General features: G+C 33.5%; 1 protein-coding gene across 2 annotated transcripts in view; it reads left to right on the top strand.

The window, feature by feature from the left end:
* LOC135951202 (zinc finger protein 37) overlaps positions 1–18,398 on the top strand; it is a 38,562-nt gene that overhangs the window by 7,387 nt on the left and 12,777 nt on the right. Inside the window, exon 1 of one of the 2 annotated variants that reach the window (XM_065500802.1) lies at positions 14,295–14,701. The exons of the other annotated variant lie outside the window; for it this stretch is intronic. The gene's annotated coding sequence lies outside the window, so the exon portion shown is untranslated. Of the gene's footprint in view, positions 1–14,294; positions 14,702–18,398 lie in introns of those variants that run through there. 2 annotated transcript variants of the gene reach the window in all.

Here is an 18,398-nt window from a genome sequence, read left to right as displayed (position 1 = left end):
TCGATCTGTAATTCATTCAGTCTCTGTCCGACTTTAAATTTTTAAACGGGGTTGGAAATAAAACTGATTACGCTTTAAAATGACGTGCATTTTTTGATACATTTGTTAGTTATAAGTATTGTTTTTGTTAAGAATATCTAAAAGAAAAACAAAATTTATATACTTTTTTGAATTTAGTCGCTTTTCATTGCTTATTTTGATATGGAAGCTTATACAAATTTATACCAATGCATTAAGGAAATTTAGTTCTTAAAAAACCATTGGTTTAATTATTCAAATCGGATGAAAATTATAAAAGTTATTCAACTTTTCATTAACACCTTTTAAGTATTTTCTCCCCCAGCCCATATGAATAAAAAAAAAACAAAAAACTATAAAAAAAAAAAATTACTATACAAGGTAAATTTTGTGGAACTTTTTTCGTAAAAGTTTAATAACTTTTGCAAATATAAACCAATTTTAATAAGTAATATCTCGTTTTTGTCTATATAAAATTGTCTTTAAGATACTGTGCAAAAAATAGGGTTTCATAGACAAAAATTAAAATAACTATTGTTGAATTTGAAAAATTACGAAAAAAAATAAAAAAGAAAGCGAAACTATTTACAAAAACTTACACAATTTCTTGTAATATAGATGTTATGCATACATTTTATGAAAGCTTGATTCCTTACCTATCCATTATTATGTATTTTGAAATCAGTCTAAAAATGTGTGAGTTAGAGGTACTAAAGTACTACGACCTACCCTAAAACAGTTTTTTCAAAATAACTCACAATTTTGAGGGTGTTTCAAAATCTTTGAAAACGATTTTAGTATGTCCTCACCTAGGCCTACAACCTCCATTAGGTGGCTTTTCAAGTTCTGAAAAAAAGTGTCATTTTGTAGCAGAGTGTATTGGTAGGAAATTATTGTATATTGCTACAAATTATTAAGATTACAATAACCATCAAAAATAAAGTCGATAGTGATTTATGATTTTTTTGTAGCATATTTTTTATCGCCAAATCTATATACCCTTCACCAAATTATACTTTAAAATAAAATAAATTTTTTTAAATATTTTTAGGTAAACAAAATTTAATTTTTTTTTTAAATTGTTTTTCAAAAAATTTTTTTTTTTAAATTGTTTTTTAATTTTTTTTTAAAAAAGTTTTTTCCAAAATTTTTTTAAATGACAAAAAAAATTTTTTGATGAAAAAAAAATTCGGGTTAAAAAATATTTTTCCCGATTTTGACCCATTGTAGAAGGAGAAGGTACCCTTCTCACGAAGGTGAAGGGTATAAAATCAGATACTTGTGGGCCGATTTCCTCGATTTTAAAAAGCAACCGAATCAGAGCCCGATATTTTGATTTATCAATCATATTTATGAGTTATTTGGGTGCTTCGGAAAGTTGATTTCTTATTTCTTATGCATAATCAACAGATGAAGCATAAGATGTCGTATGGCCTACAGTCCCCAACATATTCAAAACCGTCAATGAATTGTCCCTCACTCTCACCTTCACAATTTCGAGCCCTACCTTGCAAGCTCTTCAACTCGTTGCCCTCAATATCATGGCACCCAACATTGAATTACCTGGAAGTGTTCCATCAACCCAGAATGATTTGGAACTGTCACCCTTCAGAGCCTTTAACGCCGCCAGACTATCAACATATAAAGTCACCTTTTTCTCCCAGATATTTCTCAACACGAGATCTATAGCTTTCAAGAATCCATCCATCTCCACTATGTAGACACATGAATCGGAGTTCTTTTCCATTTTTGATTATTCAGTAAACCCATACAACTTGAGTAAACCTCTTGTTTTCGTTTCCATTAAATACTCCCCCATTGGAAGTTAATGCAGAACGATATCCATGATGGCCAGTGGTGTGCTCCTTATGGCTCCGGTAATGGTCAATATCTTCCTATGACACTCGGTTTTAGTTGCCTCCTACCATACATTACAATCGATCTACCCAATTCATATCTGCATGTGTTGAACCCTTTTCCAGTCTCCTGTGAATTCCTACTCCAGTGCAATTTGCTGTCCAAGAGCACTCCTAAATAATTCGTTTCGGAAGCCAGACCATTGTATCTTCTGTTGAATAACACGAGGTTGACCCACAAACAATTGGTCTCGGTCCATGAAGAGAGATCAACAAGCGCCGTTTGCATAATATCGCTGATTGTGGGTATACATTTGCACGAGATCAGGATCACTACATCATGGGCGTAAGCAACAATCGTCCTATCACGTTCCTCGAAAACTTTCAGGATCACGTTAACCGTTAGCAACCACAGCAATAGAGTAATCTCGTATGCGGGCGACTGCACTATATTGGCAACAGGTCACAACGTTGATGAGCTTTGCGGTATGGTAAATGGTTATCTCAATGAAATCCACAATTTCTTCACTGCACGTAACCTGCAGTTATCACCAACGAAGTCATCGGCAACACTCTTCACCACCTGGACGAAGGAGGTAAAATTGAACTTAGGCATCATGGTCGACGGCGTACAAATTCCGACAGTGAACCACCCGAAAATCTTGGGTGTCACTTTTGATAGCCTTTTTACCTCCTCAGCACACGCCACTGCAATCACGCATAAATTGCGAAATAGGACCAAGGTCATCAAAGCACTAGCCGGCAGTACTTGGGGTATGGACAAAGAAACCTTGCTTGCTATCTACAAGACGATTGGTCGGTCAGTGGTTAACTATGCTGCTCCAGTGTGGTCGCCTTCGTTGAGTGATACCCAGTGGAGAAATATTCAAAGCTGTCAAAACGCAGCCTTAAGGACCGTCACAAGCTGCCTTAAAATAACCTCCGAACACCACCTTCACGAGGAAACCAAGGTTCTACCGGTCAAGGAACACAACGTCATGTTGACGCAACAGTTCCTTCTGGGATGTCATCGGAGGAGTCATCCAAACTTCAACATCACACAGTTGGAGTCTCCCCCGAGGCATGTCATACAGGACCTTCGGAAATACGAGGAGAACATACAGAGGTATGTGCAGGATGTATTTGATCGCCGCTCGTATATGACAGCTTTGAACGACATTCACAGAGACGCCATCAATTCCGCGGTAGCAGGATACCGTATGAATGTCGTACTTGGAGGTCGCTCAACATCGATAGCAGACGCCGAGAAAATTCTGCCGCGTGCAACAAGAGTCCCACAGGCTTAATGCCTTTTGGTCCCGCATAGACCGTGCCGTCCTTAACTTATGCCCAGCATGTGGTCAGGGTCCTCATGACACCCTCCACATATTTAACTGTTCAGTCAACCCTACTTCACTCAGTCCAATGGATTTATGGACTCATCCTGTTGAAGTAGCTCAATTTCTTGGACTTGAACAACATGCAGAACCACCAGAACATCCAGATTGATTAATGTAAAACTGTTCATGCTGCTACAACAACAACAACAGCAGTAGAGACAAAACCTCTTGTTCAGAGTCCCACTGAACCAACATCTTCATATACCTATATATCCAATATTAGAATTTATAAGTCTGCTACTAAGTATCCTTACTATCAAATCTACCGGGAGTTCTTGGTCTCCAAGCCCCTCAAATACATCCTTTATCGCCCCAATTTCAAAATTATTGAAGGATTCTTCTATATCCAAGTATGATCCAGTGTATATTGTTCAATACATACAACTACGTCATAAGTGCGCTCCAGATTTGACGCGTATATCGATTTTAGTTGTTTTAATTCTCTTTGGATGCCATTAATAAAATCTCAAAAAACAAATATAAACTTGTTGGAATATTATAAGTACCGATGCGACTCGAAATTATATCGGGTGTAGTAATGAGGAAGGTTTCAGTGATTTTTATTCCCAAACTGTAAAAGATAAACCACAGTTTCGCAAAGAATTACTGACAAATCAAACAAGTAGATGACAAGTTGTTACTGGAAACATTGAAAAATGTGATTAGCTAATTTTGCAAGGCACAATCTGAAAGGAAAGTCTTTGAGGATACAGAAAAAGTCATACATATTTTTTGAGTCGAGTCGGATAACGATGAATGAAATGTCAATCAATCGAAGAAATTCCGAATTTAGACTACACCTAGCCATATACTAGACTCTAAGATCTCGTAGAAACGTAATGTTGAGTCTCGAATGTAAAACGTACATAAATTTCGACCATAAAGGCGGTGAGACCAGAAAAAACCTCTACATTTTGTACAAGGTTCGGAGAATAGCCCGTCTTGAAATTACTTTGAAAAGTGGAAATGTGGGAAGATCATGCTCAACATACATTACGTCTAAATAGGATAGAGCCAGTAGTACTGAAGCATCTCTCCAATGATCATGGCACTAGAATACCATTGAAATATAACTGAGCTCTAAACTCTGTTTGATATAGTTGTGAAGCGAATCAGGGATCTTGATCTGGAAATTACGATCATTGCTATCTACGCTGATAGTCTTGCGGCAAATAATGTTCTTAGTTCGTAAGCGGTAAGCTGAAATGTGTGAAAATGAACTTTGTAGGCCTTTTAAAAGATGCGATAATTATTCTGATCTTCCATCTCGCAGATGTTCTAAAAGGACTTTGCTTCTGTTTCTGAAAAATTGCATACACAAAATTGCATTTGCAAAATAAGGACTATAAAAGCTTTATTTAAAACTAGCTGACCCGACAGACGTTGTCCTGTCAAATTAATTATGCTTGTGTTCGATTTGTGAATTTGTGAGAAGCGGTTTGAAATGGGTAAAAATAGTTAAAAAGAAAAAAAAACGTATTGTTGAATGATAATTTTTATTCATATAGGTTTGGGGTTATGATTGATTTACATATGATTTTAAAATATGTACATATGTATGTACAATGTCATAGAAAGGTCGTATGTCATAAAATATACATAGAAGCGTTACTGAGAGACAAAGAACCTAAGTCTGTTGTCCAAAACCTAAGTCTTGCAACAACAGATATGAGTGATCACAGATCGGCCTCCTTTTCTTGATTAAATGTTTATTGGCCAAGTTGTTAGCAAATTTATATATTTTGAGTTTTTACATTAAAAAATCGATTTTTGTTCAGAAATATGAGTGATCACAGATCGAGCTCCTTTTCTTGATTAAACACTTATTGGCCAAGTTATTAGCGAATTTAGATATTGGCCAAGTTACTAACGATTTTAGATATTGTGAGTTTTTATATAAAAATTTGATTTTTGGCCAGAAATATGTGTGATCACAGATCGAGCTCGTTTTCTTGATTAAACGCTTATTGGCCAAGTTATTAGCGAATTTAGATATTTTGAGTTTTTATATAAAAATTCGATTTTTGTTCAGAAATATGAGTGATCACAGATCGAGCTGCTTTTCTTGATTTAAACGAAATACTAAATCTGGCTTATTAGATAAACAATTTTAGATTTACAGTCACACAGATAATAGTAGTTTTAAGAACACTGGGTTTCTGATCGATATTTTTGCTTGCTTTTGTAAGACATGGAGGACACACAGTCAAAAACTAACTACAAAAAGTCCGATTATTGTACTTTTACAGTTAAAACTTAATCTGGTAGCACAGATAATTATACGTACGATACCAAGTAGAGATCGGTACTTTTTAAAAATTAGTAGATTGAAAGAAAAAATAATACACGGTAAGTGTTAAAAACATAGTTTGTAGCTTATTCTTGAAGACAACTTTAATTTTAAGAAAAAATTTTACTTTTTTTTGTTAAATTGCGTAAGAAAACAAAGAACATTTGTATCGAAATGCGTAAACATATTTTAAAATTGAGGAAAGGTGGTAATTCCTTAAGTTCAATTGCTAAAATTGTAGGACATGCCAAGTCTAATAAACAGAAAAAAAGCGAAATAAACAGAAAAAAGCGACTCGACTTCGCACTTAAATGTGCAGACAAATCAAAAGATTTCTGGGCAGTTTATTCAACTGCGATTTGTTGAAACAAATATGGACCGATTTTTTCATTTAGACATTTTGAAAAGCAGTTTGAAATATTCCGCATGTGTTTTGGGTCTTAGTGGAGCCTGGTATTTACAACAGGACAACGACCCCAAACACACTTCGCTTGTTGTCAAAGAATGGCTGCTCTATAACGTCTCGAAAGAACTCCATTCGCCTCCCCTATCACCAGACCTGAATCCCAAAGAGCATTTATGGGATGAATTGGAACGGCGCATTCGAAAAAAAACTTACAGGAACAAACAAGAACTTAGAGATGGCTTGGAGTATGAGTGGAATCAAATAACGTCTGAGACAACAAAAAAACACACAGAAAAAAAAATCATAATTGGAATGAATTTTGTAATAAATATTATTAATCGAACTTGACTTTTTTTCCCAAACTTATTTCATTCAAAATAAGAACATGTTCATAAATATTATAAAATTTTACATGACGGAAATTTTTGCTTTTTTTACTTAATTTTTTTAATAAATTGCATTATAATTGTATTATATAATGAATTAGTGCAAGAATATTTGCATGATAGCCATATATTGGCCAATATTTTAAGATAAAAAGGAGAATATCTGAAACTTAAAAATTATCATTAAACATAATAAAACATTCATAAATATAAAAGCATTTCATCCTCTTAAATCAATTTAATCATTCTCGCCTTTTTTATCATTTGGTAGCTGAAAATCATAAAAAAAACTAAAAATTTTCCATGAAAAATTTCAAACATTTTTGAACAACATAAAAATCAGGGCACACTTAGAAAGGTGACTGCGATGAAACAGCTGACTATTTTTTTTATACAGTTTGAATTGTCAATTCACTTGTGGTTGTTGTGGCGAAAAATACAACAAACCCAAAAGCAAAAACAACAACAGGCAACTTTGACAGTTCACCTACTTTTTAACAAAAACAAAGTACCTGTTGTTTTTGTATTGTTGTAGTGATGCAGTCACCTTTCTAAGTGTGCCCTGATAAAAATAAAAATGAAATTGAAATTATATTTTTCAAGCCTTCTAGATTTTATTTCAAAACATAAAATATTAAAAAAATCATACTATTTAAGAAATTATTTATAAATGTTATGAATTGAAATCAATGAATTCGAATCATAATATTTATGTTGAAACTTTTTTCTGTGCAGGTATTTTCAATGAGTAATCGATTGAGGGTAGTAATTGAGGCCAAAGGAGGTCCAATAAAATACGAATAAAATAATATATACCTGAAATTATTTTTGTACATTAATCTTTTTTTAGAGTACCTATAATTATCTGTGCTATGAAATAGGTTTTTGTGTTTTTTTTATAAAATTTAATTTTTTAATTTTAAATTTAAATATTGAAATCAATATTTGTGTTCATTTAAAATTGTTTGGTTTATTTACTTTTTTAAATATCACCAATTTTTGTATAATTAAAGAATTTTTAAGGGGTACATACTATTATCTTTGTGAATTGTGAATGTGACAATACTTTTGTGCGAGAAAATCGTGACATATTTTTGTTAAATACATTATAAATGAATTAAAAAAAATAATTTTGATGTAAAACCACATGTATTAGTTAATTTCTTAGGTAAGCTAAATACAAAAACATTTCTTTTACTTGTTAACATTTTCCTATCACTGTGATGGGGGTATATATTCAAGAAAGCTTGCTGTGCCATTAGTTTTGTGCGGGACTGTAAAAAACAGTTTTTTTTATCTAAAATATATTTCTAGTTTCATGTTAATCTGGGGGCCGAATCACCGCAATCGATATCAAGCAAGAAATGTTGTACATTTTATTATAAAATGATTTCGACATTTTTCTATATGATAGCTCATTCGATAACGAATGCGCTAATTCGACCCCAGATTTGAAAATTTGTATTCAATATCTCAAACAGTTTCCATTTTCTCCATTTTTTAGCATCTCCCGAAAACTTATGAAAAGTGATGTTACGTCATTTTGCATTTCATACTGGAGATAACCATAATTATAAGGAGAAACGCCACCTATAAAATTAATTTTATGAAAAATAAATTGATTCGTTATTTTAAAACCACATGCACGTGCTAATAAAATTTCCACAACTGTTAAATCCATAAATTTTATAAAATATTTTTCTGTTTTGTTGAAAATTTTCGCGTTTCTTATTATTGCCTAAAGAAAACTCAAAACACGCAATGTGTCGTCGTCGTAGTCGTGCATGCTCGTTCACATAAAAAAATGTACATTTACAACAAAAAAAAATAACAACAACAGCAGCTGAAAACAAATTTCTTCTTCCATGGCTTAAATCCAAGTAGTGGATTGATTGTATGGGGCTCTTACGAGTATTTTTGCGTGCGTGTGTGTGTATGTATGCGTGTTTTTGGAAATATGGCTGGGTGTGTGTGTTGTATGACTAACTGGCAGATTTTGTTCGATTTTTTTTTTGGCCTGAAGTGAGTGGTTATGGCTTGAAACACGGCAATGTAACAACACCAGAGCACGTCTAAAAATACTGTGGGTTTCTAAGTGCGGCGGCAGTTAGAAAAGGTCATCGCAGTTTTTAAACAAGTTTTTTTTTTTTTGAACCAATAGCATTTTTCAATGGAAAAAAACACCTTTATCAGAGTGACAAGGTACCCGGGTACAACACACAGAACAAATGACTTCATGTCATTATGCAATATAGTAATTTTGACTTACCTGCACAACCAACTTTGAACGATAATTTGTGCAGGTAAGTTAAAAATGCAGTTAACCTTAATGCACTTACCTGCTCATTGATGCTGGTAAGTGCATTTACAGTTTACTACCCAAAAAAGCAGCTAACGGCAAATAATTTACACGAAGCTTTGTGATTTTTCCGTCTAAAAATAACGTCAAATTGATATTTTAGCTACTTTTAAAATTATTAAGAAGTGTACAACATATTTTTCATTCAAAATCGTATTTTGCTTATTTGTTTTGATTTAATTTTGTATTACGCAGCTAAAGTAAATTTTTTTCATGAAAACCAGTTATAGCTTCCAAAAGTATTATGCACTTATCTTAAATGTGCAGGTATGAACAATGCACTTAAATTAACGAATTTATATGGAGTTTGGTAAATAAATATACAAAACACAAGTTTTGTGCACTTATATGCAAAATGCTCTTAAGTGAAAGGCAGGTAAGTCAAAACTACTGTATATACAAATTGTGCATATTATTAAATGTTATAACAATGTTTAGCCTAACGTCAATTCAATAAATGGGGATTCCCATTTATATACACAGTACTGAAATAAATTCAGCCAGTAGAAAGACTACTTAATATTGTGTTGTGAGCGTATGAGTAATATTTTCCATATAATTTGTATTGTGCTACCCTGTTAAGGGTGTAAAATTATTTACCCAAGTCGAGACACAAAAGTGTCCATTATTAAAAAATAAATATAAACAAAAGTTATGAGTTCTCAGAAAGTTTCAGGCGCCTAGGAATTCTGCATACAGAGAAAATTGCAATTAAATTTCAAAAAGTTACCCGGGTACCCTGTCACACACATAAGGTTTAACAATGTTTGTAGATTTTCAGAATTCCCAGTTGGCCATCAGTCATATTTGTTGGTTGACCACCAGAGGCGCTGCAACCTGCACTAATAATAAACATAACGCGCAATTTCAGAGTGGTCAATAAAAGCTTTTCTCCTCTTTTCACCACCTTTCCTTCTACAATCTATCCCAATCTATTCCAAAGAAAGTAACACAACTAATATATAGGCATATTAATTGCCTGAGTATTACTTTTCTTTAAAAAAAAATAGTAATGGCTTTTGGTCTCCATCATGGCTATAAATGTCATCAACTGGATGTTAAAACCACATTTTTACGGTGATTTAAAGGAAACTATTTACAAGGCTCTACCGGAAGGATATTCTTAAAGAAATTATTTTATGGTCTAAAGCAAGCCCGAAAATACTGGAATGACAAATCCAATCAAATTTTATCAAATCCCTATGCTTATCAAGATCAAAGCATGACTATTGCCTGTATATCAAAATCAACAAAAATAAAAATTACGAGTTAAAGCATAAACCAAGGTGAATTTACTGTACAGGTGGCGTTAACAGCACAGCTGATCTACTTTTTTTTTGTTCGCTTGTCAAACATTTTTTACAAAACGTTAAAAGTACAACAAAGCGTCTAGCTCCGGAGTGCATTCTATCAATCACAACCATTTGCCACGTGAATACATTTGGAGAATTAGCGCTACCATTTTCACCGCAAACTGTGCCATCATTAAAGGAGCTTTCAGGAGGCTCCTGTATTTTATCAGTTTTTTCATTTGCTTTATATCTTTGGATGTTTGCTCTGGACTATCCAATTGCTGATCGATGTCCTCGCAAATAAATTTAGCGTTGATGTAAAATTAACGTTTTTTTATTTTTTTTTTTATTAAACTTATTATTATTTTTGTTTTTTTTTCCACAAATTTTTGTTTTGTTTTTTTGATACATTTCCCCTCAAGCTACAATAAAACTCAATTTTGTTATTGCAATCTTGTACTTGTTGTAATATCAACGTCACCTGTATAGTAAATTCGCCTTGGCATAAACAAATGGAAAGCTAACCTAGCACATAAATTCGAAATGTCAGATTGTGGTCCTTTAAAATATTTTCTTGGAAATTTTAAAATTGTCACAGGGTCCCAGTATACTAATTTGGGATGTCCGAATGAAATTCAGAAAAGTCCCCAATGATAAAGCATTACAGCTAGTGGTCAGTAAGACCGACGAATTAACCATATCGACATCATATTCAGATACTGCATTGTCGTCAGTTGCTCTTTGCTTAGCTACCACAGAAGCAATTTGGTTAGGAGGAATAATGCAAGATATCAAAGAAATAGATGACAATTTATGAAGACAACACATGTTGTAAAATAATGGCTACTGCAACATTTTTCTTAACGACTCCCCATAGTAAAGCGAACTGAGCAGGATCCAACAACCCCATTGATTTGAAATCACTGCTATGACATTTTACTTGGGTTTTGGATGGAATCCATTTCAGAGGCATATTCCACTATGCATATGGCTGCTTCTATTTATCCATTATTTCCACATATACCCGCAGATCCATGAATGCTATTATATAACTAATAGCTTTCCTATATCATAAGTTTAGCTTAAGTGGTCGTGTTCGTACGTCGGACATACTGTATAGATCTAGTATTTTTCTATCGTTTATCCGTATTATATTCTACAATTTTTGTTTTAGCCTGTTTCTTTGTTAGAAATTATATTTTTCTTAGAATGCTACGACGCAGAACGGTCGCCTTTGATAAATCGTATTAAGCGGCGGTCATACACTTACGATGTTTAATGTTTCCATAACGAACCAACAAGATTATCTGATGAATGAGTAGTTTTATGTAAGGTTTATTCTTGACAACTCTTCCAAAAATGAGAGGAAGGGGACGTAAATATACGCTCACTCATAATGACCAAGATCGAACTTTGGCGGAATTGGTGAGGCAACGTGATCATGTGATCCTATAACCCAGAATCCTGTAATATCTGACAATAATAGCCTTATCTGTACTGCCAGCATACCAAATCGATCTCGCAATAGCACAAGTGATTTCATTAAAAAGTTTCTATTGAAGAAGCGTTTGCAAAACAAAGCCACCAAAGGTGTCAATCGCATCACCGCATCACCGCACCCCGAACAAACCATATTAGCGATATTTTAGAAAGTATCATACATCCGACATCCGAAACGAAATTTCTCGTTTATGTATTTCTCGCATCGTAAAATTTCTCACATGAAGTGTGAAACCAAAAATTCTATCGTTTCTCGATGTCTGAGAAAGAGGTGTTTCTGTATTTTTCATTTCAAATCTTAAATCTAATAACTATAATTTAATTAGTCCAGCAAATGCCGGACGAAAAATTGTTTATCCATTCTTCTCTGATTAAATTCACATTATTCCTTCTTGTCTTTGGATTAGGTGTGTTGTGTCTATCCTTCTTAATCGAATGTGAATTTGGGTAGATTTCAAGCTTTTTAAATATGTTTCTACATGTTTCTTGAACTCAGTTTTTACAAAGGGCACGTTTAGATCTTTGTGTATATTCGCGTTTTTGTGATCATTCTTAAAAATTTGTTTGGCGTCTTTAGATTTTTTTTACATTTGAAGCTGAGGCCGTGCCCCATAGATGGATCTCAGAACACCATATCGGTTTTAGCATCGAGTTATAAAGCAGAAGTTTACAGTCTAAACTAAGCTTGGAGTTTCTGCCAATTAATTTGAATTGATTTCAATTTCATTTGAGTCAACTGACTCTTCATTATAAGGCGATGATGTAATCCGAGGTATTTAGCTTCCGATTGTTAAATTATTATTTGGTTGTTGCTATGAATAGAGGGGTATGATTCTCTATGCAATGTAAATGTTATTTTTGCTCGTTGACTTTTATTTACCCTTGTTTTAACCATTTTTCTAATTCAAATGTGTGATTTTGTAAGTAACGAGACGATTCTTAAGGGGTTTCATGAATGCTTAGAATAGCAATATCATCAACAAATGATGTATTACTGCGATTGTTAGTTGGCATATGAGACAAATATATCAAATATAAAAAGGGTCCCAGGATACTGCCTTGGTTGACTTCAGCTCTTGAGAAATGTCGATGAAGAGAGCTTTTCTTACAACATTAATGAATGGGTTTGTTCGATAGTTCTGTGTTTTCTTCTAAATCCAAATTGATTATTCGGAATACAATTGTTTTCAATTAATAGCTTTGATATATTAGACAATAGGCGGATGGGTATACTTTTGTGTGATCTTTTCCCGGCTTATGCATCATGGTAACCAGTGGAACCTTCCATTGTAGAGGATAATATTCAAGGCGCACTAAAAAAAATTATTTTTATTGCTATCCGTGGTAGCTCCATAAGCATCTTGTTACTGATTTTGTCAATACCAGGCGCTTTCTAGTATTTTAATTCAACAATAGACTTTTCGATCTCTCGAATCTCAAAACGTTGGTAACTAAATTGTTTCATTTGATGTGTTCGTTGAAAAAGGGAATCTGTTTGTTAATCATTTGAAACAAGTAACTATTTGTTTCAAATGATTAACAAACAGATTCCCTTTTTCAGTATCATTTCTTTCCCAACCACCACTTTAATTGTGCAAGGGGTGCTTACATATAACAGGTCTTTCAAAACGTTTTGTGGCTCGTCATATTTGAATACGAAAACAGACAGCACTGACTCTGTTCTCACTGGAATATCTCCAGTAATTAAGTGTCAAATGCAAGCTAATTCCAGTATAGGTAATTTAAATGCCACCGAAGATAAATGATTTAGTATCAATTCATGAATAAATGACAATTGTCATGAATTCGAGAATAGTATTTTTAATTTTTCCTGCATTGTTGTGATAAACTGATTTTTTTAAGTTAGTTATTTCCTATCTATGTTTGATTTGTTCCCTTGTTGTGTACACAGTGACTTCTGAATTTTGGTGCTTACTTCTCAGTTTGACCTCGTACGCTGGGTACTCGTTCCAATAATGTTGTTGTTGTTTTTATTGCCGTTTTTCTTATAGCCATTGTTGATGACGATGGTGCTTGCTGATGATGTTGCCATTACTGTTGCCTTTGGCTCGTCTCTGAGTCGTAGCTTTTTTCGATTATTCTTTAATTTTATTTTTGTTGATTTGAGTCTTGCTTGGGTGATTTCAATATTTTCAGACTCTCGTCTAAAACTGAAATAAACGGCGATATATAAATTTTAAATGTGTTTCTTAGCTAGAGAAGCTCTGCTTTTTGCTGTTTCTGTGCAATTGTAGATTAAAAAGTCGTGAGCCTCTTCTTGTCGTGGCCGTGGTCTTTGTCATCGTATGTGGCTGTTGTTGTAGTTGCCGTGGCTGTTTAGGGGTACCTCTCCTGCCCACTCTGCCATAAACAACATCAGTGCTCTAACTCGTTTTATTTGCCGTCTTCCTGCACAATGTTTTTTTTGTTGCTGTTTGTTTTTGCGTTTTTATTATCAACTCTACTCGTACAAGTACAATTGACTGCCTGCCATATTGTTGTTGTAGTTGTTGTTGTTTTGTGTGATTCCAGTTTAGAGTGATCACGAACACTCTAAACACAACAACAGTATGAGAAACAAAAAACACAACTAAAGTCCGTTGCCGTTGCCGAGCAAATGCTTTTAATGCGAACGAGTATAATGTTATAGTGTTGTTGTTGCTTTTGCAGTGTCGAGTGTTTAGCCGAGTAAAACAACTGTGCTTGTGTTGTTATTTTTATTTTGTTTTTGCCGATTTTATTTTGTTGTTATTTTGTTGTACATATGTGTATGTATAAATTGTGTTGTTTTTTTCTTCTTATTAGTATATTTTTCCAATTATTTTCTGTTTGAAGCGTTTCTTTTTGTTGTTGTTTTGTTTTTGTATTTTATACGTATTGTGTACATCATCTCCCATGTTTAGTTAGCAAACGTTGTTGTGGTGACGCAGTGAAATCCAGTTGGATTTAGAGAGTTTGTTGGAAAACAACATCCAAGAAAATCGCAAATACTTTTTTCCGAAATTAATGTTTTCTGGTTTTATATTTGCAATTTGTTCATAAAAAAAATGTTTTTTATTTAATAATTATCAAATTGGAAACAAATTTTCGAGTAGCTCGTTCGTTGATTGTTTTTCGAAATTGTATTTTGTTATTAAACAGTGAGTGATTGTAAATGTTTATGTGTTTGTGATATATTTTCGTTGTTTTATATAGTAAGTATTTGCATGACTTTTGTTTTGTTGATTAAATTAAAAAAAAAGTTCAATTATTCGACCGCTTATCACAATGAATAGATAATAAATAATTAAACAGAAGAGATTTTGTTCTCGGTTTTCATTATTTTATTACTCATTAAACTGTTCAGCTACAATTTCGGATTTCTGCGCTCAAATTACATATATTTGTTAATACCTAGTAATATCTGGTAGCGTTAGAACTTCGTTTTATTTAGTTCGTACTAACTTCGTATTAAATCGCTTAACACATTTTCTTTTAATTCCGAATATCTTCGATTTTACTTTGGATTGGGTTACGAAGGAGTTGAAATAACATTAAGGATAATCACGTTTACACAACTGTAAATTGTAAAAAAATTAGTGCAACTAAATAGCAACTATTTTGGTATGTAATATAATTTTGTGATAATAGGTATTTATTTAAACAACAAATAAAATTGTATTTGAATTAATTTTTTTTCTTTAACCGAAAAAATTTATTTTATTAACACTTTTTTTGTTTTCATATCCAGCAATTATGCATTTCAAAAATTTGTGACTCCAATTATGTTTGGGTCATTGCTCTTTGTAATGCAGAGAGAAGTCAATTGAATACATTATATATTCCTTGTATTCTAGCGTGGAGTCAATCGTTATTTTAGTGTCAATGGTATAGCCACTTTCATCTTTTTGCTCTGCACTTAAAGTAGTTATTTAACCCATTAGAAATAGTATATTGGAGAGTCAATTGCCACTAAGTGTGCTTTTGTAATTCGGAAATTAGTCCTTGTAATTTTTGGTTTTTCATTTGACCACCGCCTAGGACACTCACATTTTAAAATAGTCACATAGCTAATTGTGTAACTAGTGTTGAACAAAATGATATGCAAAATCACTAGTTCGAGACACCTAGTCAGAATTGCAAGAACTGCAATGAAGCAGCCATTTCTTTTGACATCCAATTTACCTTATGAATTCAAGTTTTCACCCTGTTTCGTATATTATAAGGAACTGTCATCTCTAGTTATTAAGTTGGACTTGAGTGGTGCATCTAGGGCCATAAGGGCAAACAGTGGCTATCCGCAAGGTATCGTATTATCTCTTATACTGTGGGCTCTGGTGATTGATGAACTTAACGACTTAAGCTTTCGTACATATAGTTACGACGACCTTTTAATATTTTTTGCTGGGTGGGTAGACGTAACGATATCGGAAAGGATGCAGATCGCTCTTGATATTACCATTATTAAGTGGTGCGAGGAAAGACTCTATCAACTCAATAATATTATTGTACTGGACTTAGAGCTCTGAGGCTTGAAAAGCCGACATTAAATGGTTTGTCTATTGTTTTCGAATGAGGTAAAATACCTTGAAATTACACTTGAGTGGACACTTACTTGGAATAGTCAATTGTCCAACACTATCTATGCCTGGCTGCATCAATTTGGTAGAACATGGAGGTCAAAAGGATGATTTACTGGTCTTTTGTTACTGTGATAAGACCAATAAAAATTGACTGTGAAATCACTATTTAGTAAGCTCTATTGCCTCATCTGTGTTTCTATTACTGGGTCCATGAGAACCTGCCCAACCTGCGTTGTGTGTTATCCTGTACATCCCGCCCTTACACACTTTGGTAATGAAGTTTTGTAGAAGTGCATCTAGACTTCCGGGTATATCCGTGACTAAGCCGGGTGATCTGATGGGTACATGTGGATTCTAGGAATCTTTAAAAATGACCGTAGTATTGTAGTATCGGACTACATACGCTGGAACTTTATAGTCTTTATACCTGAAATCGATCAGTGGTCAGACCAAATGGCACGATAATGTTGATCAAGTGTGGTTTACCGATGGTTCCAAACAGGTCAATCAGAACACAAAGGTGTTTTCAAAGAGGTATTCCAATGATATTCCATCAATATTTCAGGCAGAAATTTACGCCATCCTAATATGCTCTGCAGTGTGTTTGCGAATGATATTAAGGGGCATTAGGATATTTGTTATGTCAGATAGCAAGGCGGCACATATGACCTTATCTTCCTATGAGGTAAGGTCTGGAGTCATCATGGTGCGCACAATAATCCGACATTGTGCAGGGTACCTGGTGATCAGGACCACACAGTAAACGAACTAGCCGATTGCTTGACCAATGGAGACGCCCGGCGCACTTTCATTTAACCTGAACCTTTCTTTAGTATCCCGTGGGGATATTCTATACAAAGAGTACGGTATAGGGTTGAATCGGAAAGAGCTATTTGATAATACATACTGGATTATTTACCGGACATTGTGGTCTTAGATACAACCAATTTACTTTCGGCAATGTTGAAACAAATAGTACAGATTTTGCGAACTGCACGATGAGACCTCTGGACAGAGCGAAATGGCTCGGAATTAATGATCCCTGGTGATGTTTTTGTTATTGGCTGTCCAAAATATCATATCGCTCGCAGTGCTTTAAGCCTCAATATTAATAATACAATTGCACCCTATAATCAATATTCCTCCAATACACGATGAAGGTCCACCACAGTGTATTTTCATGTTCCCCTCTTATCTTTTCTTTTCTCTTATCTTGACACTGTCATCTTAGCCTTCTTAACATACCAAATTCGCCATACCGTTTTAAAGGCATTGGATTTTAATGGAAAATCCAACTATTGTTTCCCCAATTTCATGATAATTGTTTAATGAAATCTGGAAAACTTAGTGCTGCTTGCGGGTGACGGTATTATTTTTTCCAACTATTTTATATATTTTACAAATATTAATACCGAGATCAAATTCCACATGATACAAATTTGAGTGCGGACAAGAAATTGTTCGCTAAGTGAACAACTTGTGTCTCATCCAGAAGGGGGTTATAAAGCAAAAGGGATTGTCTACAAAATATTAACACCCATATTCAAAATATAAAAACGCTGTTGTAACTAACGAGTGGAAAAATTGTTCGTGTGGAAAAGTTAGCTATTCTTTCATTAGCACACGGTATTTTAATTTAAAATACGGCTGTACGTTTTCTATAGTTTATAAAATTTATATTATTATCAACATCTAGAATAGGGTGTGCCAATAATTATTGTGTAAAGAAATCTTCATTATGTTTGGTTATCAAATAAAATTGCCTAAAAACTACTTTTGTTACGACTGTTAAACAGGCACACAATTTAAAGAGGTTGCTATAAATATGTACAGCACTGTATGTTTTTGCTGTGTTTGTGGAAAAGTTCCCAATTTCGCAAGGGTACATTAATATCATGATTATTTATCATTTGCAAGTTTGAAATTTTACACAGACGATTAATTAAAAACCTCAAATTAATATTCAAACCACCTCAATTTCCCTTATAGACTTTCATCAAAAACTTAGTGATTTCGTAGCTCTTACATCAAAGTATTTACATACAGTGAGTGGGAATACAATGGAAACTTATTTTGAAAACTATGTTCCATAATTTCAGTTTTCAAATACTAGATTATGTATGGATATTTCTAAGATAATCCCAAATATACTAGAATTTCCATTAAAGTTTAACTCCAACAATTATAAAGAAATTTCGTAAGATAGGTATTGTAAAGTCTCAACATTTCGGACTACTCCAAGACAAGTTAATTTATTTTTTATTTATATTTTTATTTATTTTTATTCACAGTAATATAAAAAGCCATTCTTGGCCAATAAATATATATA

This window comes from Calliphora vicina, chromosome 2 (assembly GCF_958450345.1).
Source record: "Calliphora vicina chromosome 2, idCalVici1.1, whole genome shotgun sequence".
NCBI classification, from domain to species: domain Eukaryota; kingdom Metazoa; phylum Arthropoda; class Insecta; order Diptera; family Calliphoridae; genus Calliphora; species Calliphora vicina.
This window is presented reverse-complemented; position numbering and strand designations above follow the sequence as displayed.